This window comes from Lissotriton helveticus, chromosome 4_2, assembly GCF_964261635.1.
Source record: "Lissotriton helveticus chromosome 4_2, aLisHel1.1, whole genome shotgun sequence".
In the NCBI taxonomy this organism is placed as follows: domain Eukaryota; kingdom Metazoa; phylum Chordata; class Amphibia; order Caudata; family Salamandridae; genus Lissotriton; species Lissotriton helveticus.
The window spans coordinates 71,706,786-71,722,102 of NC_136064.1; positions in this window are offsets into that span (position 1 = coordinate 71,706,786).

Below are 15,317 nucleotides of genomic sequence, written 5' to 3' on the forward strand. Positions count from 1 at the left end.
TGATGTTACGCCGTTGTCTAGTTGGGGCCTGATGTCATCTGTGGCAGCGATGAGGGCTGTCTCGGTGCTGTGGTTTCGTCTGAATCCGGACTGGGACGAGTCTAAGATGTTGTTGTCTTCGAGGTGGAGGGCCAATTGCATGTTGATGATTTTCTCTGTGACCTTCGCCAGGAATGGGAGCAGAGAGATGGGTCCGAAGTTCTTGAGGACCTTGGGGTCCGCCTTGGGCTTCTTGCGGAAGTCTAACATGTGTCCCCTCCAGCTGGAAAGTAGGGAGAACTACACACCCTCCTGGGAGTTCTTATCACTAAGGTGGAAGAATCTGGCATGTTCTGTACAAGGACGGTGTTCCACCATAAAGTCTCCTCGTTTGCATCAACCGTCGGAGGAGTCTGAGGTCTGTCTGGACCCAGAAGTGAGTCCCAAACAAGTAGGATCTTAGCTTCTTCGATGTCTACATCACAGAAAAAGCTTCTCGCTCAATTGCACTCCACCTCTGTTCCTTGGGAAGAATGAAATGCTACAGGCAGTCCAGGCCCTCATGGTTCAGCTGTTAGAGAGCTGCACCCAAACCATGCTAATGCGTCTGTCTGCACAACAAATTCTTTGGAGAAATAGAGTTCCTTGAGCACGGGTGCTGTGCACATGGCAGATTTCAGGGTATCAAAAGCGGTCACACAGTCATCAGTTCAAACAACTTTCCCTGGCTGCTACCTGGATGTCAGCTCAGTCAAGGGGGCAACAATGGCCCAATATCCCCTGACAAACCTCCTGTAATATCCAGTGGGACCTGACAAGGTTCTCGCCTCAGTCCGGGCCTCAGTGGCTACCAACTCAACTTTGTCAGCTCAGGCCAATCCTTAGGTTGTAGAGGCGCCACCTGGCCTCTTCCTACCTGGTGCCCTAAGTACCCCACAGACCCCTGTCCTCTCTGGCTCTCACTGGTCTTGATAGTGATGCTTGCCTTCTGCAGGGCCTTCGATACTTCACAGAGGGGATGCAAGTGTTCCTCCCAGCTGAAGCAGAACACTACAATGTCATCCAGGGAGGTGGCGCTGAATACCTCCATCCCAGATATCACCTGGTTGACCAGTTTCTGAAAGGTGGCAGGGGTGTTTCTTCAACCCTAAGGGCATGACCTGGAACTGGTAGTACCCCTCTGGCATTGGAACGGTCCATACCACTTGTCCTGGAGAGCACAAGGTTCTACCGGGGCCATGACCTACAATTTCTGACCAGGTTGAAACTGTACCAGAGCAACATTCTACTCATACCAGCATTTCGTCTCCTCCTGGCTGGCTTCTAGGTTTTCTTGAGTGAGTTCTTGAAGCCCAAAGTCTGGTTTCTAAAGGCCAGCATGTAGCTACATACTTCCTGGGAGCTTTCTCCCAGTCTTCTTTCAACGGACTGAGAGGTCCACAGGTTGCCCATACAGCAATTCAAAGGACTGAACCCTAAGGATTTCTGCAGTACCTCTCTGTAAGCAGAAATTAGGCATGACAAGAGAACTTCCCACTTACGTCTCATGGGGTCTCCAAGGCCCTTGATCATGCATTTCAGGCTTTTGTTGAATCTCTCATCAAACCCATTCCCTTTTGGGAAGGTAAGGAGTTTTGAACTTATAGGTTACACCACACTCCTCCCATAGAGATGTCATATACTTGGATATGAAGTTGATACTCTGGTCAGATACCACCTCGCTGGGGAAACCCATAAGTGAACATGTCCCCATCAATGCACAGCTCACCACCGTCCCTCGCATCCGAAGAACAACCACCGGCGGCAGACCCTTCTCCCACCTCACCGCCAAGACCTGGAACACTCTCCCACTGAGTCTACGACTGACCCAAGACGTGCTGACCTTCAGGAGGCTACTCAAGACCTGGCTGTTCGACCAGTAGCGCCCCCCCTTTTTTCCCCCAGCGCCTTGAGACCCTCACGGGTAAGTAGTGCGCTCTACAAATTCTTGATAGATTGATTGATTGAGCTCACCACAGGGGCTATGATTGTCCTGAGAGAGATAGCCTCCGGGTATTGGGTGGCATGGTCCACCAAGACCAGGATGTACCTGTGGCCTAAGGGTGTCTTGAGGTCTAGGGGGCCCACAATGTCAATTATCACCCAATCAAAAGGAGAGAAGCCTTCACCTTCCTCCCACTCTTACCACTTGCTTGCAAGTTTGGCAAGACCTACAGTGTGCATCAGATTGCCTTTGCATTTGGGACCAAAATGCGATAATCCTGTGAAAGGTCTTGTCCTGCCCCAAATGTTTTTCCAAAGACCCATCATGAGCCAAACCAAGGATGGGTACCACCAGCACACGTGCTGAACCAGGTTCAGCAAACTTAGGCTCACTATACAGGAGACCGTTCTCCCAGCAGATCCAATGTGATCCAGACTTACCACCAGCTGCCTGGTCTGTACCCTGCTTCTGCAAACCAAATAGAGTAGGGAATTCCATCTGCTTGTAGCAGATTCCTCCCTGGTGGGACACCCTTCGTGTGGCCCATGGGTCAGCTCAGTTAGGTCTCCCAGTCTGATCACTTTCTCCCCTGAAGGCAGCCTCGTCAAGGCCTTCCTCCTTCCGGACAGTGGGAACTTCTGGGGCGGATTTCCAGCAACTCCTAACCCGCTTTCTGGCAGTCACCTGGGCCAGTCTTTCAGGCTCCAGGTCCTCTTGATCACCCCTCATCCTCCCCGAGTCCTATTAGAGTAGTGTGCTGGCGAAAAGTATGCTCCCTTCTCCTGCATTGCCTTTGTGGTGGTGAAGTGGGGTGGTTGGGGTGGGTTGGATGGGGGTGGTCATCTCCTTGCAACTCCCAGCTGAAAAATAAGGACATCCATGGAGTAGTTGGGGTTGCAACACTGTCCTGTCCAGCTTCTCTTTATGTGGCAATGTCAATGCGTAATTTCCTGTGCTTGGTTTTCACAGGTGCATGATTTTTTACATCAACAGACCTCTGTGCCACTCAAGCCGCCACTGCATCACTTTGGTAAAATCTCATAAATATCCAAGCTTCAGTTTTATGGTGGAAATTACAACCATATGCCTACCTTGCATATTTTAAAACTTATGTGGTGCAGGTGGTTCCGATGCAAGTTTCTTATGCGCAGGACTCCAAAAAGTGACGCATCCTCCAAGATACATCACCTTGTAAATATGAAGTAGTGACAGCGCCGCCAAAGCATAAAAAATGGTGCCACATTGGGGGCATTAGCTTCTTGTAAATAAGTCTGTCACAAAACCCTTCGTGGATGACTTGTGCTACAGTTCTTATAATATTTCTAACATATCTCCTGTGATGTATAGATCATTTGATAATGATAGAGGATGGTGTCTGTGCCTTGATGAATACAAAATCCAGCTTGGATCCTGTCCAGCTCATCTTTCGTCCCCAGATAATCTCTGAGCTGGATAGCATATTTATGCTGCAAGGTTTGTGGCCAGCAGCAGCTGTGAGTAAGACCTGTCGGCTTATGTTGTAGCTTCTTTAATGATGGAGTTGCTTCTGCTTTCTTTAGTGCTTTGGGAATGTAAATATTCAGACAAAATATCAAAAGTAAAATATCATCCCACCAAAATATTGTATCCAAAATATTGTGATATGGAAATATCGTCTGCAAGAATATCGCTGTCAGGAATATCGATTTTAAGGTAAGTAGCATCAATTTTTAAAGTATCGAAGTCAATAATATCGTTTATAAAAATATAGTTGTTTAAAATATAATATTTTACTATAGTAATGTATTTTGGTATATATTTTAAATGTACGTACAGTTTTTTGTATAATTATTTTTGTGGTTTTTAATATTGTTGTTACATATTTAATAGTTATTACAACTTAGGGCTCATTATGATGTTGGGAGAAAGCCTCCTCCGACAGTAGGTATCTCCTCCACCGCATTACGACTGCCCAATTACGATGGTCGCCGTCAGAATGTAAACTGTGCAGTCATTCCGAATCAGTTCCAAGCGACTCACGGAGTATTCATGTCGGTCGAAACCACATTGTACACCCCTATGGACAATGTTGTCGCCCTCAGGATTACAATGTTGCTTTCCAACAGCCTCTATGCGTCGGCCAAGTCCGACACAAAAAAGCTGTCAGAAAGTGACTATGGGGGCCCCGGCAGGGCCCCCTATGCCCCGCGACCTATGCCTGATGGCCGAGGGGGTATCCAAGGTACCTCCCCTATAAAACCCTGGACTGGGTGGCAGGCACCGTGGGGTGCCTGCGACAGGGTGCAGGGTTTTCCACAAACACCTCATTTTCCAATGGGAGCCTGTTTTGCCGCCGGCTGTTGGGCGGAACACGAGCTCCCATAGGAAACAATGGGAATCCGACCGAACAGTGTTTGGTCATATCGTAATCCAGCAGTCGGAACCGCCGACCTCAAGTCGGTCGGTACCAAATCCGAGTTGCTGTCGGGCTGAGGCTTTCTGCCTAATAGCCCAATGAGCCCCATCCTTTGATTAATTTTTGGGATTTTTAGTACTGTAGCACGTGATATAATTATATTAAATTAATAATTACTTTTAAATAATATTATTTATTTAATTGATAGTTAATGATATCAATTGTGCAATTATTTTTTAATATAAAATTAAATGCAGGTTGTGGGATTTATTGGGGTTCATGGGGGGAAGTAATTTAATTTTATTCAATTAATAATTAGTTGTTAATTAATATTGTTTGTTTAGTAAATAATTAATTGTTGTCAAAAATACAATTCAGAGCACAGCACCAAGGTTGTTTAAAACTGACTCTGTTGTCAGATTGATTTTAATTTTCATAATACACCAAGAAAAACAGAGTGGACAGAGTAATATAGTCCACATATAAATACAAAGATAAGTTAGTTCTTGATCATTTGACACATAGGTGGAGCATAGATGCAGACAGCCGGCACATGTTTTTTTGTGTTTTAATTATAATAATATTTGTAGTTAATTATGATATGTACTTAACATTGCAATACATATCTATGTAATATAATTTTTAATATAAAATATATTTGTATTTCTTCTTTGTTTACATGTCTATGTTTTTATTTGTTCACAATATTTTTGAAATATTTTTATTGTGTTGAAGAGAATTTGTTTGTTTCTAATGTTGCACTGTTGGAGTGGGAATAGTAAATTATGCCCCTCCACAATCCAACACTTTCCCTGCTGTTGAAGTTATTGTAGTTGGAATAGTAGGTTTTACCCCTCCGTAATCCAACACTTTCCCGACTGTTGCATTCACTGGAGTGGGAATAGTACATTTTACCTCTTTGCAATACAACACTTTCCCTGCTGTTGCGCTGCCTGAAGGGGGAGTAATAAATTGTATACATCCTTAAGTTTAAAATATTTATCAAGCGCAACGTACACCTGGGCGGTTTCTTGGCGCTAAAGTAGAAGACAACCAACTGAGCTAGAACGGTAACGAAGGCGACCACTGGAAAACAGGCAATTTACTAAAGAAGAGCCTGAGAAAATAAAAAGGTCTTCAGGGCTTTGCGGAAACTGGAGTACTCGGTGAGGGACCTAAGATGAAAGGGGAGAGAGTTCCAGAACATGGGGGCAAGAGTGGAAAATTTTGAGCCACCCTGTTTTTTTTCCCGGTAGCGGGGTACAGCTAAAAGGAGTTGTGCCGAAGAGCGGAGGTCTCTGCCAGGGACGTAAGCCTTGATGGCTGAAGATATGAATAGGGGGGCCAGGCCAGTCCTGGCCTGAAACACCATGCAGCCTAGTTTAAACAGGGCGCGTTCCCGCACAGGGAGCCAGTGAAGAGTTTTAAAGAGGGGGGAAGTGTGATGGAATTTAGGAAGACCGAAAGCAAGGCGGGCAGCCTGGTTCTGCACTAATTGCAGTTTACGGAGGCTGTACTGAGGGATGCCATTGTACAAAATGTTCCCGTAGTCCAGGCGGGACAGGACCAGTGCGGACATAATTAGCTTGAGTGCAGGGAAAGAAAAGAAACGGGAGATAGAACGGATAGTACGGAGAGTAAGAAAGCAAGAGGAAACCACAGAACCAATCTGGGAGTGCATAGTAAGTTGATTATTTAGCTTAATACCAAGAGTCTTAACAGAGGAAACAGGGGTAGGAGGAGAGCCAAAGGAGGGGGGCCAGAAGAGAGAATTCCAGGGACTGGAGCAACCACCCGTCACCACAAGTTCCGTTTTATCGGGATTGAGTTTCAGGTGGTTGAAGTTCATCCAGTCCCTGATGAAAGATAGAATAGATTGGAAATTAGAAATAGAGTCAGGAGTAGAAGAAAGATTAAAGATAAGCTGGAGGTCATCGGCATAGTTATATACCGAGACCTCCAGTTGCTGTAGAGCAAAGATGAGCGGAGCGATATAAAGATTAAACAGTAAAGGAGAGAGAGAAGAGCCCTGGGGAACACCGCACTGGACCTGACAGGGGGTAGCTGAAAACTCCCCAAGATGAACCGCCTGGGTCCGGTCCCTCAAAAAGGACGAGAGCCAGATGAGGGCTGATCCTCCTATGCCCGCCGCCTTGACACGGGAAAGCAAGATGGAATGATCCACCGTGTCAAAAGCGGCGGACAAGTCAAGGAGGACCAGCGCCTGTGGTCTACCTGCGTCCATACCCTCTCTGAGGGTGTCTAGTACTGACACCACCACTGACTCTGTCGAGTGCTTTGGCCGAAACCCCGCCTGACATGGGGCCAACCTCCCATTCTCCTCGGCAAATGAGCTGAGTGCAGATGTAACGTGCCGCTCCAGCACCTTCGCCAGAAAAGGGAGAAGGGAGATGGGGCGATAATTAGCCATCACAGAGGGGTCGGCTCCCGGCTTCTTCAAGATGGGGACGATGGAAGCGGCTTTTAAAGATGGAGTGACAACCCCTCGGGCCAGTGAATCGTTAAGGAAACCCAGAGGGGGCAAAAAACAGGTAGTATAAATCTGCCGTAAGATATGAGCCGGGCATATGTCAGACGGGGAGCCGGACTTAATTTTAGGGAGGAGGGACAAGAAAAGTTCTTCGGAAAGAAGAGGGAAGGAATTAAAAGAAGCTGGGACAGGGTGAGGGAGGGGGTCAACAAAAGAAGGGGAAGGAGGGGGGAAGTTAGATTTGATTGTCGTGATTTTTTCGACAAAATAAAGATTCAGTGAATCGCAGAGTTTCTGGGAGGGAGGGGGTTTAAGTGTGGTCCGGTCAGAGAACGCCAAATCATGGGTAATGGCAAAGATCTCCTTTGGTTGATTCTCGGCCGCTAAGATTTTGGCCGAGAAATATGCTTTCTTGGCCTCAGTAATTTTTTGCTTATAGATCCCCAGGAGGTGAACGTAGCAGGTCCTGGAATTAGGGGAGTAATCCAATCTCCATTTGCGTTCAGCCCTACGAACCATAAGCTTCAATTCCTTCAGCTCGTTGTTGAACCACCGATTGGCGTCTTTAGGGCGCCTAATCGAGGTACGCCGGAGAGGAGCCAAGCAATCGCTTTTTTTCCGTAAGCCATGAATCAATGGCTTTGGCTTGGGCTGCGGAATCCAGTCCCGATAGGGGGGGAGAGGAGGCCCGGAGTGCGGTCGAGAGGTCAGACAGGTTGACCTTACCCCAGTTACGAGCCCATGAATTTTTGATGTGGATAGGGGTCTTGGCCAAAGAAAGGCTGAGGGAAAACGAAATTAAAAAGTGATCGGACCAAGTGCAGGGGACAACGGACAGTGTAGAGAGGGTACAGTTGAGAGACCAGACCTGATCAAGGATGTGTCCATGAATATGAGTAGGGGTGTGAACAAAAGAGATAAAATTAAGAGAGAGGAGAGTTTCTGAGAATTCCTTGGATGAAACACACTCCTTGGGGTACGAAGGCCAGTAATTGAAGTCCCCGAGGACTAAAGCCGAGGCATAGTTGACCGCCAGGGTGCCAAGTAGGTCTTGAAAGGCCGGGAGAAAGGATGGAGTTGGTTGGGGAGGGCGGTAGACGAGCACAATGGCTAAATGGGGGGAAAGGGAGGTAGAGCGGGCCACCAGATAGTCGATTCCGCCCAGGGAGGGTGAAGGGAGGACCTGAAACTGGAGATCAGAGCGGGCAATGAGAGCAACGCCTCCACCCGCTTTCCCGCCAGGGCGGTCTGCACGGATGGCATAGTAAGTCGAGGGGAGGGCAGCCAGGAGGGAAGGGAGGGAGGCTTCAGTAAACCACGTTTCCGTCAGCAATAGAAGGTCGGGTTTGTCAGTGTCTAAAAGGGTGAAAAGTTCATGGTGATGTTTAATGGCAGACCTGGTATTGAGTAACATAATAGATAAAGGGGGGGAATACGAATCACAGGTGGTAAGTGAGACAAGGGCCGGCGGTGACGCGTGAGAAGGAGGGCAACCAGATGGGCAGGCATGACAGGGAGAGTTACAGCCCAGCATTGCGAGCCGATGAATGGTACGAGGATCGAGGGGCCAATGGCCTTGCAGTAGGGTCAAGTCAGCGGATGTGTATTGGGTGCGAGAGCCAGGGGTGGTGGCCCCTTGCCCCGGACTGCCGCGGACGGGCGCAGACGGGCTTAACTCTGGCGCAACTCCGGCGCGCCTACGTTGCGCCCGCTGCGCTCGTCCGCTGCGCTGATGCATGAGGAGCGTCTATGTAGGCAGTGACGTGTTGGGGGAGGAGTCGGGAGGGCGGGGTAGGGATCGTGACTTTAAAAATAAAGATTGCCGTTCGCCGCTCTTGATCAGCGGGACGGTCAAGGAATAGACGAACAAACTGCTAGCAATCAGCAGAGCACAGCAGGTTAACAAATTTAAAAATGCCAAAGTGTGGTTCCAGCGCTCAGCGCGAAGCCCTTAGTACAATACTTTGCCTACTTTTGTATAAGTTGTAGTGGTATTAGTCTATATCAATTTTTTTATATTGTTACAATTTATATTATTATGTTTTTGCTTATTTAAAATTATTATATGTATAATTATTAATGTTTTCAATGTGTGAAATATTTTTTGTTAAATTCTTCGAAATGTATGCATTTTCCTTTTATATTTCAATTAACATGGTTTGTTTTCTTAAATATTTTATGTTATTGGTATCTGTATGTCTATATCTATATCTATATCTATATCTATATATATATATATATATATATATATATATTACCTACTGGCGGTCGCCAGTAGGTATATATAGTTAGGATTTTTTCTCTATGGGTTTTTTGAAAATTCTATGTCTAATAACTTTGGCGTTTGTGGACGGAATTGGCTGAAATTTTCAGGAAAATGGCACATTTTGTTTCTGAGCAGCCCCTGAAAATTGGGGGGGGTTTCGTCCAGGGGGGGTCGAGAAAAAAGGGGGGTCCCAAAACGTGTTTTTAACATTGAGTTTTCCATAGGGCGGTTGGCCTCACTTTTAGCCCGAACGGCTGAATGGATTTGCACGAAACTTGGCAAAATTGTAGGGACTGGTAGCCCGATGTGCCTTTTGTAGGTCTCAATATATGTGCTCCAGTGGATTTTGAGAAATTAACGTTTAAAAAAAGATATATATCTGTAACAGCGGACTGGGCAGCGGCCCAGGACGCGTACTTTTCGCGCAACGGAGCTTTGTGAAGCGAAGCTGATTGGTTCTCCGGCGTCTGTCAACATTCCAAACAGTCCGTAGCGGCCGCCATCTTGTCTCTCGGTAGGATCGAGAGACAAGAGGAGGTCAAAACAAAGGGGGAAATAACTATAAGGGGGCATAGTAGATCCTCGCTGACCCCCTAGGTTTGATGTGGAGGTTTTAAAAGGGCCCCGCGGGGCAAAAAAAAATAATAATAATAATAATCGAACGGCTGAATGGATTTGCACGAAACTTGGCAAAATTGTAGGGACTGGTAGCCCGATGTGCCTTTGCTAGGTCTCAATATATGTGCTTCAGTGGATTTTGAGAAATTAACGTTCAAAAAAAGATATATATCTGTAACAGCGCACCGCTTCGCGTACTTTTCGCGTTACGGAGCTTTGCGAAGCGAAGCTGATTGGCTCTCCGGTGTCTGTAAACATTCCAAACAGTACGTAGCGGCCGCCATCTTGTCTCTCGGTAGGATCGAGAGACAAGAGGAGGCCAAAGCGAAGGGGCAAATGACCATAAGGGGGCATAGTAGATCCTCGCTGACCCCCTAGGTTTGATGTGGAGGTTTTAAAAGGGCCCCGCGGGGCAAAAAAAAAAATAATAATAATAATCGAACGGCTGATGACCATAAGGGGGCATAGTAGATCCTCGCTGACCCCCTAGGTTTGATGTGGAGGTTTTAAAAGGGCCCCGCGGGGCAAAAAAAAATAATAATAATAATAATCGAACGGCTGAATGGATTTGCACGAAACTTGGTAAAATATTAGGGACTGGTAGCCCGATGTGCCTTTGCTATGTCTCAATATATGTGCTTCAGTGCATTTTGAGAAATTAACGTTCAAAAACAAGATATATATCTGTAACAGCGCTCCGCTTCGCGGAGATAAAATTATATGTGTATTACCTAGCTGTTGCTAACACCAGTTAGCGACGGCTAGTAGGAGATAGCGACCATCTTGGGTCCCACTTTGCATGTGAGTGATATTTATCACTAATGACATGCAAAGTGGGCATGCCAAGATGTTAGCGACTGGAAACAGTCGCTAACATCGCTATCTCCTATTATCAACTTTTGGAAATATTCGAGATAAGCGCGAATATCTCCAAAAAGTAACAGCTGCCCTGAGCAGTTCTTAGCCATGTTATCCAATGGGAGGTGGATAACATGGCTAAGAGCATTAGCTCGGTAATGCATGAATATCGCGGAGTTTTCAGCGACATTAATGCATTGCGCTCGTTTTTTATCGTATTTGCGATAAACCTTGATAATAGCAAGGTTTATCTGCGATAATTTCTGACGGTAAAAAAATCTTTGCAATGCATCGTTAGGGATAAATATCGCTTAACTTTGGTAATATGCCCCAACGTCTGTTAACGTTCGATACGAAGGAAATCAGGAATTGTTGAAAAACATTGTGTGCGCCATCTTGTCTTTTTTCAAATGCCACACTTTTGTCGTGCACGGCAGCCATTTTAGATGCCTTGACCAGATCCACTCTGTGAACGCTGTCGATCCTTACCATGGCTCCCCACCCTCGCAAGCATCTCCCCCAGGCAGTGGTCACCCCCGCTCTCTGTTTTATGCATGGGTAATAAACCTCCCCCCATCTGCGCTGTTCTTCCCTGAGAATCACACCCTGTGCCCGCCCGACACCTCCCTTTCGCCCTATTCACTACCGCACCCTCTGACACTCCTTTTCCTCTGTGTCCGATTGTCCAGGCCGGTCCTAGGCTATCAGCTAGCCCTGCAGATGTAGTTTATGGCCACAGCTGTAAAGAATCACCCGTCTTCAAAGGAGTTATAGTAGATCAAGGCCCACACTCGATGAGATCCGTCACAGCAGAAGCGTTGCTATTATCTGAAAACCATCCTGTATTGTGATTGGGGAGGGGACCGAGCGTGAAGCGGAAGATTCCAGGGATGACTCTTTGTACATCAAAGTTTTTACAATTATGTGTCACATTAAAAATATATAGCACTCCGACAAAGTAGTAAGATTATAAAACTTTAATAATTTATAAATATATACAAGAAAACAAAAATAGTAATAACATATAAACATTTTTAGAGAAAAACAACGAAGTAGCGGTCGGCTGTGCGAATAGTCCCAACGCAGCACAACGTCCAGATTTCCGGCGTGGGGCGTCGCGGGGGGTGGGTGATCAGTAGCAAACTGTTGTGCGAATAGTTCCAAGGCAGCAGAACGCGCCGAAATCTAGATGACACAAAAGTGATGTCTAGTAAGTTGCCACCCAGCAAATAACGGCGTGGGGCGTCGCGGGGGGTGGGTCATCAGTAGCAAACTGTTGTGCGAATAGTTCCAAGGCAGCAGAACGATGGCACCAAGGTGATGTCCAGTAAGTTGCCGCACTGGTTTTGGTATCCTACAATGCTGCTCCGAATAACGGCGTGGGGCGCCCCGGGGGAGGCGGCGTGAACGGGCCTCTCCAGGTGGAGTGTCATCTGTTGTAGTGGGGCGCCCCTTTACCGTTTCAGTTGCCATTCCGTCCGCTTTTGGTCCACTGTGTCAAAATCCGCCATTCAGCTGAGTTGCGCCCACTCTTGCGGTGCAGCGATAGGCGGCTGCCACAGGACTCTCAAAATGGCGGCAGGCTGTTTCCTTTTTGGGCCTGGTCCACTGAAATGGCCCTGGGACACCTTGGAAATCGGACGCTTGTCTGCTAGGTCTTGGACCCCATTCTCGAAAGCGTCCCCTCCGCCTTGAGAATTCATCAAAAGTTTTGGGGGCCCCGACTCCTGCAGGCTTCTGGTGGGGAGCGGCTGCCATGATTGCTCGCGGAATGACCACGACGGAGCTACGAGATGGTGGTGCTCTCATGGTGACGCCAGCTTCAGTCTGAAACATCCAGAAACAAGGTGGGGCTTTCATCGTTTGGGGGGAAAAAAAAGTTTTCATCCAATGAAAAGTGTTGTTTTTAGGTCATATGATCAAGCCTTCCATCATTAGGAAACCAAAAGTAAAATGAACCAATGAAAAGTTTTATAAAGAAGTCACATGACCTGTTATGCGGCATAGGGTATAAAATGTGGAGAAAATACGTTGGCACGTGAGGCGGTGTCAGTAGCGGACCGATGTGCGAATAGGCCGAAGGCAACACAACGCGCCAAGATCCGGATGGCATCGAGGTGGTGTCATAGTTGAGAGTTCTGAGCAGCGGTTGTAACACTGTCTGAAGCTTATTTGCAGCTGCTGCAGCTTCACTACGCGCGAAGATCCGGATGGCACCGAGGTGGTGTGTAGGAAGTTGCCGCACTGGTGTGGCCATCCTACAATGCTGAAAGTCGGCGTGGGGCGCCCCGTTGGCCTGTGAGTTTGCGTCAGTAGCGGACCGATGTGCGAATAGGCCGAAGGCAGCACAACGCGCCAAGATCCGGATGGCACCGAGGTGGTGTCTAGTAAGTTGTCGCACTTCTGTGGCCATCCTACAATGTTGAAAGTCGGCGTGGGGCGCCCCGTTGGCCTGTGAGATGGTGTCAGTAGCGGACTGATGTGTGAATGGGGCTAAAGGCAGCGCAACAATATTTTCTACTATATTTCCGGTGTAGAAGAGACCACAAGGCGCTGAGATGCCAAGATCCGGATGGCACCGAGGTGGTGTCTTGCAAGTTGTGGTACTGGTGTGGCCATCCTACAATGCTGAAAGTCGGCGTGGGGCGCCCCGTTGGCCTGTGAGATGGCGTCAGTAGCGGACCGATGTGCGAATAGGCCGAAGGCAGCACAACAATATTTTCTGACTGACACCACAAGGCGCTGAGATGCCAAGATCCGGATGGCACCGAGGTGATGTCTAAGTTGCGGACTGGTGTGCGAATGGGGCCAAAGGCAGCGTAACAATATTTTTTGTATGGAAGATACCACTAGGCGTTGAGATGCCAAGATTCGGATGGCACTGAGGTGATGTCTAGCAAGTTGGTGTGGTCATCCTACAATGCTGAAACTCGGCGTGGGTCACCCCATTAGCCTGTGAGATGGCGTCAGTAGCGGACCGATGTGCGAATAGGCCGAAGGCAGCACAACGCGCCAAGATCCGGATGTCACCGTGGTGGTTTCATAGTTGAGAGGCACTTCATCTGCAGTGGGGCGCCGAGATCCGGATGGCACCGAGGTGATGTCTAGCAAGTTGCTGTACTTGTGTGGTCATCCTACAATGCTGAAACTCGGCGTGGGTCGCCCCATTAGCCTGTGAGATAGCAGTTCTTTGGATTTGCGAATAGGCCGAAGGCAGCACAACAATATTTTCTGACTGACACCACAAGGCGCTGAGATGCCAAGATCCGGATGGCACCGAGGTGATGTCTAAGTTGCGGACTGGTGTGCGAATGGGGCCAAAGGCAGCGTAACAATATTTTTTGTATGGAAGATACCACTAGGCGTTGAGATGCCAAGATTCGGATGGCACTGAGGTGATGTCTAGCAAGTTGCTGTGGTCATCCTACAATGCTGAAACTCGGCGTGGGTCACCCCATTAGCCTGTGAGATGGCGTCAGTAGCGGACCGATGTGCGAATAGGCCGAAGGCAGCACAACGCGCCAAGATCCGGATGTCACCGTGGTGGTTTCATAGTTGAGAGGCACTTCATCTGCAGTGGGGCGCCGAGATCCGGATGGCACCGAGGTGATGTCTAGCAAGTTGCTGTACTTGTGTGGTCATCCTACAATGCTGAAACTCGGCGTGGGTCGCCCCATTAGCCTGTGAGATAGCAGTTCTTTGGATTTGGGCCTGGCTCGTCTGCTGTAGTGGGGCGCCCCTTTACCGTTTCAGTTGCCATTCAGCTGAGTTTCGGCTGCTCTTGATGCTACAGCGACAGGCGGCTGCAACAGGACTCTCAAAATGGCGGCCTGTTCTTTGGATTTGGGCCTGGTCCACTAAAATGGCCCTGGGACACCTTAGAACTCGGACGCTCGATTTTTTTTTCCTTTCCTGTACATGCAAAAAAAGGTAAATGCCCGGTACGTTACACGCTTCATCTGCCACGATGAACTCTCTAGAGGAACCGAAAAAAAATATAGTTGTGGTAACTATACCATGCATCGTCATATGGAGAGGTGGCAACAATTAATTATAGTGCTGCATAAAAGAGAGATTTGGAGGAGAACCCCTGACCTGCTAGTACATTCATCAAAGAAGTGGCACTGAGAGCTTCAGAGGCAAGGGAAACGGTCCCAAATATTTAGAAGAACTTTGGAAAGATTAAAATGACATGTTTAGATTGTGGCAAATTTATTTCATGTGGACATCTGAGTGTTACTCTAATAAATACAGCATATGAACATCATCATAGTCGATGGTTGGTAGAGACATTTTGACTATATCCTGGACCTGCCCGTCCTCGCCCAAAATGGCGCCAGAATAAATGGGACTCGTAACTCCTTGTTGTGTACTGGTTGCAGAACCTTGAAATCACGAGATACGTATGCAGTTTTGAAGCACATGGCGGGCGGGGACGAGAATTGATTGAATATTTCGACATCCCTATTGATATTAAGTTCTGATGTGTTATTGATTACTGTACTGTTGAAAGTTCGAATTAACGTCACCCATGGTACTTGCCCGCAAATGTATATCTAGATAATTTTATTGTAACTGGCCCTGTCGTATTTTAATTATAAAATGTGCGTCCACCGATTCCGTAACTGTTAGACACCTTAGTTCTTGCAACCTAATGGCCCGCCCGTTACGTTCCTCTACAGTGTAAATGTCTATTCATCATATACGATTACAGTTTGCTCCGTGG